General features: G+C 35.0%; 1 long non-coding RNA gene across 4 annotated transcripts; it reads left to right on the top strand.

Annotated features, from left to right (window-relative positions):
• The first annotated feature begins 5,757 nt into the window (after positions 1-5,757).
• Positions 5,758-9,508, top strand: LOC115998487. 4 transcript variants are annotated; one of them, XR_004093900.1, is made up of 4 exons: positions 5,758-6,183; positions 6,377-6,746; positions 6,870-6,935; positions 7,029-9,508. It is a non-coding gene; the product is annotated as an uncharacterized LOC115998487 (long non-coding RNA). The 4 variants fall into 4 exon arrangements; XR_004093902.1 differs by having other exon boundaries at positions 6,377-6,791; XR_004093901.1 differs by having other exon boundaries at positions 6,377-6,791; positions 6,870-9,508.
• The last annotated feature ends 236 nt before the right edge of the window (positions 9,509-9,744 follow it).

Raw genomic sequence — 9,744 nt, 5'->3', positions numbered from 1 at the left:
ATATATATATATATATATATATATATATATATATATATATATATATATATATATATATATATATATATATATATATATATATATATATATATAGTCATGATCAGGTGCGGTACGGTCGTGCTCTCCTGTGCTGTTCACACCACTCAATGTTACGAAATACACCACTCAATGTTAAGAAACACACCACACAAATATGCATTGTGGTGTGTTTCATTGTGGTTTATTGTGGTGTGTTTCTTAACATTGAGTGGTGTATTTCGTAACATTGAGTGGTGTGTGACCGCACGGGAGAGCACGGCCGCACCTGAAATTATTTCTATATATATATATATAGTTAATGAAATTAATGGTTTTACAAGATGCCCTGAGTTTGGGTTTAAGATTGATGTTGAATTCGCCTTAGCATCTAGGTTGTGGTTAACCTGGATGTGGTGTAGCACCATGGATTGATTTAGTTAACGCTTCCGCATTTATATTATTAGCGTTGAGATTTGATAGCTTTTGTCTTAGTTTATTGCTTATCTCAGCCTGAAAGTTAGGGGTGTTACATTTATCTACTCCTATTTCTACTTCGAAATCTATCTCTTTCAACACAGATCTATATGAGGACGCTACTCAATATAGAAGTCTGGCAGGAGCGCTACAATATCTGACTATCACTCGTCCAGATTTATCCTTTGCACTAAATCAGTTATGTCAACACATGCATGCCCCTACAACCTCAGATTTGGAGCAACTAAAAAGAGTCTTGAGTTATGTTAAAGGAACAATTAACTTTGGTTTGCATATAAGAAAGTCATCATCAAGAAAAATTCATGCATTCTCTAATTCTGATTGGGCTGGCTGTCCCCAAGATCGAAAATCTACTAGTGGCTATGCTGTGTTCCTTAGGTCAAACCTTGTGTCTTGGGTCTGCAAGAAACAAAGAACTGTTGCCAGGTCCTCCACTGAAGCTGAATATAAGGCTCTAGCTAGCAGATGTCTATGCTGAGGTAATTTGGGTTCTATCTTTACTAAAAGAGATCAATGTGCCCGGTATTTTAGTTCCCAAACTTTGGTGTGATAATCTTGGTGCTACGTACATGTGTGCAAATCCTATCTTTCATGCAAGAACCAAACATGTGGAAATTGACTATCGTTTTGTCAGAGACAGAGTTGCTAATGGGAAATTCAAGTAAACTTTATTTCAAGAAAAGATCAACTTGTTGACATATTTACAAAAACTTTACCTGATCCTAGATTCTCTTTTTCTTAGAGGCAAGTTACAGGTTACTAGCATACTTTGAGCTTGAGGGGAAGTATTAAGACTCTATATATTTGAGTTAGAGTATGACTACTATCCTAGTCTCCCTATGATTTCCCTTGTATATATATCTCTATGCCCTATACTCTTATAATTAAGTTTTGTTAATTCAATTTATAGTTCTCATAATGCAAAATTAGATTGGTAAAAGAAATGTAAATAAACAGAACATTTTAGGTTGGTGTACAAAAAAGTAAATACTTAAAATAGATTAGATTAAAATTTTAAAAAAAAATAAAAAAAAATAAAAAAGAAGAGAAGAAATTAGGTTGGTCCTAGGTAGAAAATAGGCCAAGGCAAGTCTTACTTACATTTACGTTCAATTTTCCAGGCAAAAAGCACATAATTCTAAATTTCAATCAACATGACTTTCTAATATAAAAGTTAATTTAATTGTGGTGAGTATCATATTATCTTCACGAGAACTTGAAAGAAGCATTTGGGAAAACAGAGCATTTATTTCGTGGGTAGAAACAAGAGTAAATACTCAAAATGGTCCCTCGACTATAGCTAAATTCACAAATTGGTCCTCGACTTATGATTTTAACCAATAACATCCTTGACTTTGCAATTTTTACCTAATTTAGTCCTCCGTTAATGAACTCGTCAAATGGCCGGGAAACACAGGGATAGTCTAGTAATTTCACAAACTTTGCATGGCCTTTTTAAAATCTCCATTGACGTTAGGAGCAGCTTCGTGTCTGGTCCTTTTTTTGGTGTACATGGCTTCAGATAGCACAGATCGAGACCGAGACGAATCCTGCAAGCTCAGCAACAAAATTCAAATATACAGAAGAAAAGGTGGCGAAGATTCAGGAGCCGGTGGTGAAATATGACCTCCGACGTTAGTGTTCGGCCCTCATCCTCATCCCGTACCCTTCATCCCTCAGCCGGGAGCCATCTCCGTCGCCCTCATCCCGTACCCCTCGTTAGTGTTCAGCCCGCATTGCCATTGTCAAAGATGCAGATCTGTGCAATTCTTCAAAGCCAAATCCTCGTTGAACATCGGCCGCAAGTCGTAAACATAAACCCTACCGTACTTGCACCTTTCTCCTTCGTCCTTGGGCGGCTGAGCCACGGCGGGCGAAAGCGTAATCGTTTGAGGGAGGAACATGGAGCTGAACCTAGGCATGAGAGGAGAAAGAGAGCGGCGAATTCCGGGTAAAGAAAACGACAAGAAGCTAGATAAAGAGAAACGCAGAAAGAATCAAAAAACGTGGATGAGCAGCGATTTGGGATTGAAAAAAATTGTAGGAGTTCCTGAAGAAGTGATAGGAGGATTTGGGTTTTGGCGAGGGAGAATGCAGGGAGCAAGTGAAATTACCACGCTGTCCTTCGAATTCACGGTCAACAAACAGTAAGACTAACGGAGGACTAAATTAGGTAAAAATTGCAAAGTCAAGGATGTTATTGGTTAAAATCATAAGTCGATGACCAATTTGTGAATTTAGCTATAGTCAAGGGACCATTTTGGGTATTTACTCTAGAAACAATCCAATCTATTCGAGGATTGCCCTCCCAATTCGAATTTTTTTGTTATTGAAAGTTTAAACCTTATTGATATAACAAACACAAATATAAATAGACTTATAGAGTATATACACTATCCAAAAAGAGTAAATAAATTAAATATATTAGGTTGGCCCAAAGAAAAAGATTAAGTTGGTCCTAGGCGAATAATAGGCAGGTGAGTCCTACTTACATTTACGTACATCTAGAACTCGGAAAAGCAGTCAAAAACTCAAAGGCAAATTATGCTGTGGACCCAGGTCCACCTTGCAAGGTGGACCTGGGTCCAAAACTACATAGTTTTTGTCTTTTTTTTTTCTTTAAATTAATAAACATATTGCTGAATATAGAGTTGTCCAAAAATATGTGAATGTAAAGATTTCAAAGTGTGAATGTAGAGTATAGAAATCGTGAATGTAGATTTATAATTGTGTGAATGTAGAGTTGCCCATAAATGTGTGAATGTAGAGGTCTCAAATTGTAAATATGAAGTATAGAAATCGTGAATGTAGAGTTATGCATGTGTGAATCTATAATAGAGTTAAGAAGTTCTAGCAACTTGTAGCCCTGTAATGTGTGAATGTGGAGTTCTCAAGTTGTGAATATGGAGTATAGGACCTGTGAATATAGAGTTTTTGAATGTGTGAATGCATAACAGTGGTAATATAGTTACTAAACATATAATCCTGTAATGTGTGAATGTAGAGTATAGTGTATCTGAATGTAGAATATAGTGTACGTGAATGTAGACCCAAGTCCACCTTACAAAGTGGATCTGGGTCCACGGCATAACAACCCCTGGCATACCGTTCATTACGGTTGCAAAAATAATCCAATCCATTCGTTCATTTAACTGGGAGGATTGCCCTTCCAATTTGAATTTTCTTTTTCCTGAAAGTTTAAACCTTATTGAAATGACATCAATCACGATTATAAACAAATTTTCATTAAAAAATGTGTGAATAAATAAAATAGATAAATTATTGCATACAGGCCTATGCTAAAACCTTGGATCCAGTCCATGCTTAAAAAAGAATAATTATCCACCTAGGAAAGGGTAATATTTTGTTGGAGAATAAGTAGATAAATCAAAATATAAAAGAAAAATAATGAGATTTAAATATTAAAATAAAAATAATCCTAAAAGTAACAATGACACGAAAGCATGAAAAATTCAAGTTGTGTGTAATACACACTTTTCTTAAAACAGATTCGTTGCATTCCAAGAGTGCTAGGGGCGTTGCAACGTCAGTCTTTTAGGATAAAATGGATTTACAATAATATAGTTGAGCACTCAAACTATATTACTCTTGACAAGCCTTTCCATTTTTATTTTTTCCAATTCAAATGGGTACACTTTAAAAATCAATTCCTATTTACTCATTATCCGTTTTGAACGTACAATATATCAATTTTTTTGGTCTCATTTAGGAGAACCAGAATTTACTTTGATCCAACCAAATCGAGAATAGACCCTGCAAATATTTGTACCACAAAATTAAATGACCACTTAAAATGTCAATTTTGCTAAGATTTCCAACAAATTTCATTGTACATGAAATACTATTTATAGACTGTGTTTAGTATAACTTATTTTAGAGTCTATAGTTTATTTTAAGTTAAAAATAAGTTGTCAAAGACTTTGTGGTCTAGTGACACCAAGTTGTTCTCCCATATGGAAGATTGTGGGTTTGAGTTTCAACCCAACAAAAAAGGTTAAAAATAAGTTAGAGGTACTCTCTTATTTTGAAACGCTACTCTATTTGATGAATCATATGAAATTTAAAATAATAGTTTATTTTGAATAAGCTACCTAGGGTAGCGTTTCTGAAAGTTATTTTGAAAACGTTACTCTATTTGATAAATCATATGGAATTTAAAATAATAGCTTATTTTGAATAAGCTACCTAAGGTAGTGTTTCTGAAAGTTGGTTTTTGTGGTGATGGAAAAATTTTCTGAAGGGTAGCTTATTTAATAAAGGTATGTGTTTTCTCATTAATGGGGTATTCCAAACCCATAATAGCATTCTCAAGGCTAAAGTGTCATCTAGTACCATGAACTATATCCAATTATTCATGCCGCACCCTGAACTTTCATATCGTATATATTGAGCCACAAACCAAAATAAAAAATTCACCTAGAATTTTTAGCAGGTTTCCAGGTCTTCTTGCTGACATGGCGTCTAATGTGGCATTTCTCTTGGTCTTCTTGCTGACATGGCATCTAATGTGGCATTTCTCTTAACCTTATGTTGTCTACATGTAAGCGTTTACATACTTAAAATAAAAAAAAACAAAATTATTATATTAAAATAACCAGAATTTTAATCTCTTTATTTTCATAATGTATATTTTTCAATTTTGCAATTCCAATGTTTCAATTTTTTTTTCAGAATTTATATTTTTTGGCTAATTTATTATTTAATATTTTTTCAAATTTCCAAATTTATAGAAATGCTATTTTTTTTTTGTATTTTTTGTATTTTTTAAAAATATTTTTAATATGTAAATGCTTACATGGACAACATAAGGTTAAAAGAAATGTCAAATCACTTGAAAACCTGCGCCATGTCAGCATGAAGACCTGGAAACCTGCTAAAAGTTCTAGGTGAATTTTTTATTTTGGTTTGCGGCTCGATATATACGATATGAAAGTTCAGGGTGCGACATGAATAATTGGATATAGTTCATGGTGCTAGATGACACTTTAGCCCATTCTTAAAACCTATCAACCAAACACTAGCAATCACTTTCATATCCATTCCTTATGCCTACCCACCAACCAAACACATCCTAAGTAAACACAAGTTCGTAAGATTTTAAAATGCTGGACATGTAAAATGATGCGATGTCATTTTTATAATTAAAAATTTACTATTTAATTATTTTTAAAAATATTAGATAATTTGCGTCCGAAGTACCCTAATCTGCGTCGGAAGTTACCTACTTCAGATGCAGATTGTTAGGGTTATTTCACCACCCGAGAAGACTACCAGCAGATCTCACTGCCTTCCCCACACCTCACGCCTCACACCCGCAGATCGGCATTAACAATCTTCGCCTCACGCTGTCGCCACTCCTCGCCACAGATCGAGAAGACTACCCGTCGCCACTCACTGCGTCCAGCCAACGCCGCCGCCGTCTACACCCCCTCGCCTCACGCCCCGTCGCCGCTGCCGCCGGTCTCCACTCGCCTCACGTCGCTGTCAGCGAACTCGCCGCTTCATAGATGAGCTTAAAGCCGTATAGCCAATTCGGTTGGTAGGCTTCTCCTTAGCTTTCGAGGTTTATGATTTGGTACGCCATCTCCGACTCTCCTCTCTTGATGACGAACAACCTCACAACTTTCTCTGCGCTTTTGCTATGCTTCAGTAAGTAAAAAAGAAATTGACCTTCATTCACACGATTATGCATAAAGTCTGGTTTACTGTGATTTTGCATAAACTGCATTCAAAATTTGCATATTACTGTATTATTATTATTTATTGGATTTGTTTTCAGTACAATTAAATCTGATCCCTGTTGAGCATTGATCTTTGGAGTGACACACCTGTTATTTATTAGGTTGAAATCTGAAGACTGTAGCCACCAGGCTGTTGACAGTGAAACAGGGCCATGGTTTCTGCTTCTTTAGTGCCCTCTTTTTATGCTGGGGGCTGATAAGCTCATAAATCTGATTTCCGTTCAAATAAAATTCAATTAAAACAGGGCCATCTGTAATGAAAGCAGCAGATCAATCAAGAAAATGACTACTGAGGGGCTATTATGCTGGTCATTTGTCCCACCAGCAATTTGTACAGCATTATGTGGAAAACGGATTATTGTATTAAGTGATACGTTTTCTGACGTTGGCATTAGTATTCGCACTTGGATGTCTTGAAAGTATGTGTGGATGGGAAATTTTTGTGAATGCACTGAAAAAGACCTTATTAAGGTATGATACAGAATGAAATTAAGAAAGATATGACCATTGCCTGATGTAAGTAGTAACCAAGTTAAAGCATTGAATTGGTTTTTTAGCCTTTCTGAACTCTTTTCTGAGCCTTAGAACATGCAGGTACATGACTTATTTCCCCAATACAGAGCCATGCTATGAAGATATCATTGTGCTCCTTCCAGGAGGGTACCTTTCTGGCTAATATTATTGATTCTATTCTTCTCCTCTGACCAGTTGAGCTGCCCATGCGGGCATTATTGATTCTATTCTACATTGCAGGGATTCTGCTGTTGTCGGGAAGGGAAGGGAAGGACCACATTTATTGCAAGTATCAGGTAGGTTTTACTCCTCATTTGAGAGAATATCTTTACAGTTTGTTGAAAGGGGTTTATTTGAATTGTATTTATCATGGTGCCCTATTGAAAGTGAAACAGGGAAGCTTTATGTAGGGTATTTGATTGTGGTGAAGTGGTTCTTTTCCTTATTAATTGGAATTGGTGAGTTTCTATCTATGATTTTAAATTCTTTCCCTGGCCCTGATATTACTTCTGCTGTTTGTCAGTGTGGTTGCCCAACCTTTAGAATGGTTACTTCACTTACTTGTAACTCCTTTAGCCTTAAGCTCTGGAAATGTAACACTTAAGCATGTTATTAACATCTAAATATGATACTATTTAAACTATCTAGGGACAGAATAGAACTTAAAAATCAAGCTTTAATGTGTTCCATCAGGTATCTGAATCTGATGAGCTTAATGTGGTAAGATGAGTTGTTTTTTGTGATTACTAGTACAGTGTACTAAAAATGTGTTTTTCTCTATGGTCCTAGTACTCTGTTAATGGTTTGCCTAGCTCTATGGACGTGTGGCTTGCTTATGCACCTGTATAAAGAAACTATGCCATTTGAAGGTTTGTGAAATTCATTTTCAACCCTTTGGGATATATTAAATAGATTTCCACATGATTTTATCAGTTGTGTTAATCTATTTTACTTGGGAACCCATACCATAGTGCTACTTCTCGAGAAATGGCCATATATAAAGCACATAGCCTCGTTCTGAGAAAGTTCATTTTTCTCTCAAGCCAGATATATTTGTGGATTTGATGTTATTTCTAAAACTGAATTTTCCTAAAAATTAGTTGCAGTTGATTGTTGTTGGTGTATAAGAAGGTTTATTGATTGAATTTATTAGTACATTTAAAATTAAAGCTCGTAATAACATTATTGCACTCATAGTTTAATTATTAAAAAAAAAGTTGAAGTTCAAAAGCAAATATATATGGAATTCAAATAAAGATCCAATATAATTATTACTTTACATTTATGCAGAAGTATATATTTTACTTCCTAATATTAATGATAACATTTTCAGAATGCACCAAAAGATGTCATCAAAGCTATTTATGACATTTCATTTGATCCTGTTATTAGGATAATCCGCCAAAGTGATGATCATAGTGAAATGCAGGTTCCTCTTTCTCTATTCGTTAAATGTTCATATGTTTTGTGTGACTTAAGATTAAAAATAACCTGTTGATGTTGCTTTTGTAAATTAGAATGCAATCCACTAGATCATAGTACATGTCTTACTCTTATATTTTGAGGTCACAACTGATCAAATGTGTGGTCAACATTGTAAGACACTAAGAGATCATCATTACATGACCAGAGATAGCAATATCAAATGCAGGCAGACCACTAGATCAAATAGGGAAGGTTCCTTTTAACATATTCTACTAATTGGTCTCAAGGATCTTTTTTTAAAAATGTTTCTGGGCTCTTTTAGTTGCTTTAATTTTCGTATGGTGGTTTGCGGTTATCTTGCCAAAAAATTGTACTATGATTAATGCATCTAATCTGCACAATGATATAACATAATAGGTGTTGAAGCTCGAGTATTCTGGGCGTGATCTAATCTGCACAATGACCCTGTCTGCAGCTATAAGGCTTTTGGGTGTGATCCAATCCTCATATTTACATTCTGCTCCCTCAGCTCTTCTTTTTAAATTATTGGCTATTAGTTTCCATTGATGCATACCTTACTAATTAAACATGCATTGCTTGCTGTTCTTGTTGAATATTGATTAAGTGGCTAGTTATGTGGAAATATATTGTTATGTAGGAGTATGATTTTAGTATTAAATGCTACGGAGTATTTTTCTGCAGGCTTCAAAAAAAAAAGGGGAGAAATTGGCATTTTACTCTATGCCTGAGTATGAAGCATGGAAGGAGAGTTTAGGGGATAATGCACGCTGTTGGTCTATAAAGTACTACAAGGTCTGTGTACCAAAAATATTCATGAACTTATTGCAAGCTGTTTCTGCAGGCTTCAAGAACAGGAAGAATTTTTTTCTGGGCAGATGACCGAGATGGGGAGGCAATAGAACTTGCTTTTAATAAGATGATTGAAGCGAGGAAGAATTGGCTGAGATAATTTGAGGTTTTTGAATTTTTAGATTGTTCGTAATTTTGTTATTGCAATGAACTAAAATTTCAGTGTTCATTCTACAATTTCTACATAGATTATCAGACGGGGTTGTTTTAGTATCTATTTAGTATTTCAATGTCTCTTATGTTTTTGGATCTGTGATGTTATAGGTTGTTGCAGTTTTGTTATTATTCATTAATGTGTTTTCCTTTAATTGGCTTACATGGAAACACTGCTTTTCTGTTGTAATTCATCTTGGAATTAATGTATAATGACATCCAGGGGTGACTTTGACTTAATTTTGGATGGAATCCATGAGTATTTGTGGAAATGATCTTCATATTATTTACTCAGGTTTAAAATTAAAGGATTTTGAAATAAATATTTTTTTTTTTCCAAAAAATAAGGACAATCTGCTTCAGTTTCTAACAAAGAACGAACGCAGAATGTACATTTTTTTTAAAAATAAAAATTACTATCCTAGATTGTTTGACCAATCTGCGCCTGTGGCATATTCGTCCAGGTAACTTCAGACGCAAATAGTCCTCAACTTCAGGCGGAGATGAC

The sequence above is a fragment of the Ipomoea triloba genome, chromosome 12 (assembly GCF_003576645.1).
Source record: "Ipomoea triloba cultivar NCNSP0323 chromosome 12, ASM357664v1".
Taxonomy (NCBI): Eukaryota; Viridiplantae; Streptophyta; class Magnoliopsida; order Solanales; family Convolvulaceae; genus Ipomoea; species Ipomoea triloba.
Note: the sequence above shows the minus strand (reverse complement) of the source record. Positions and strands in the feature narration are given on the sequence as shown.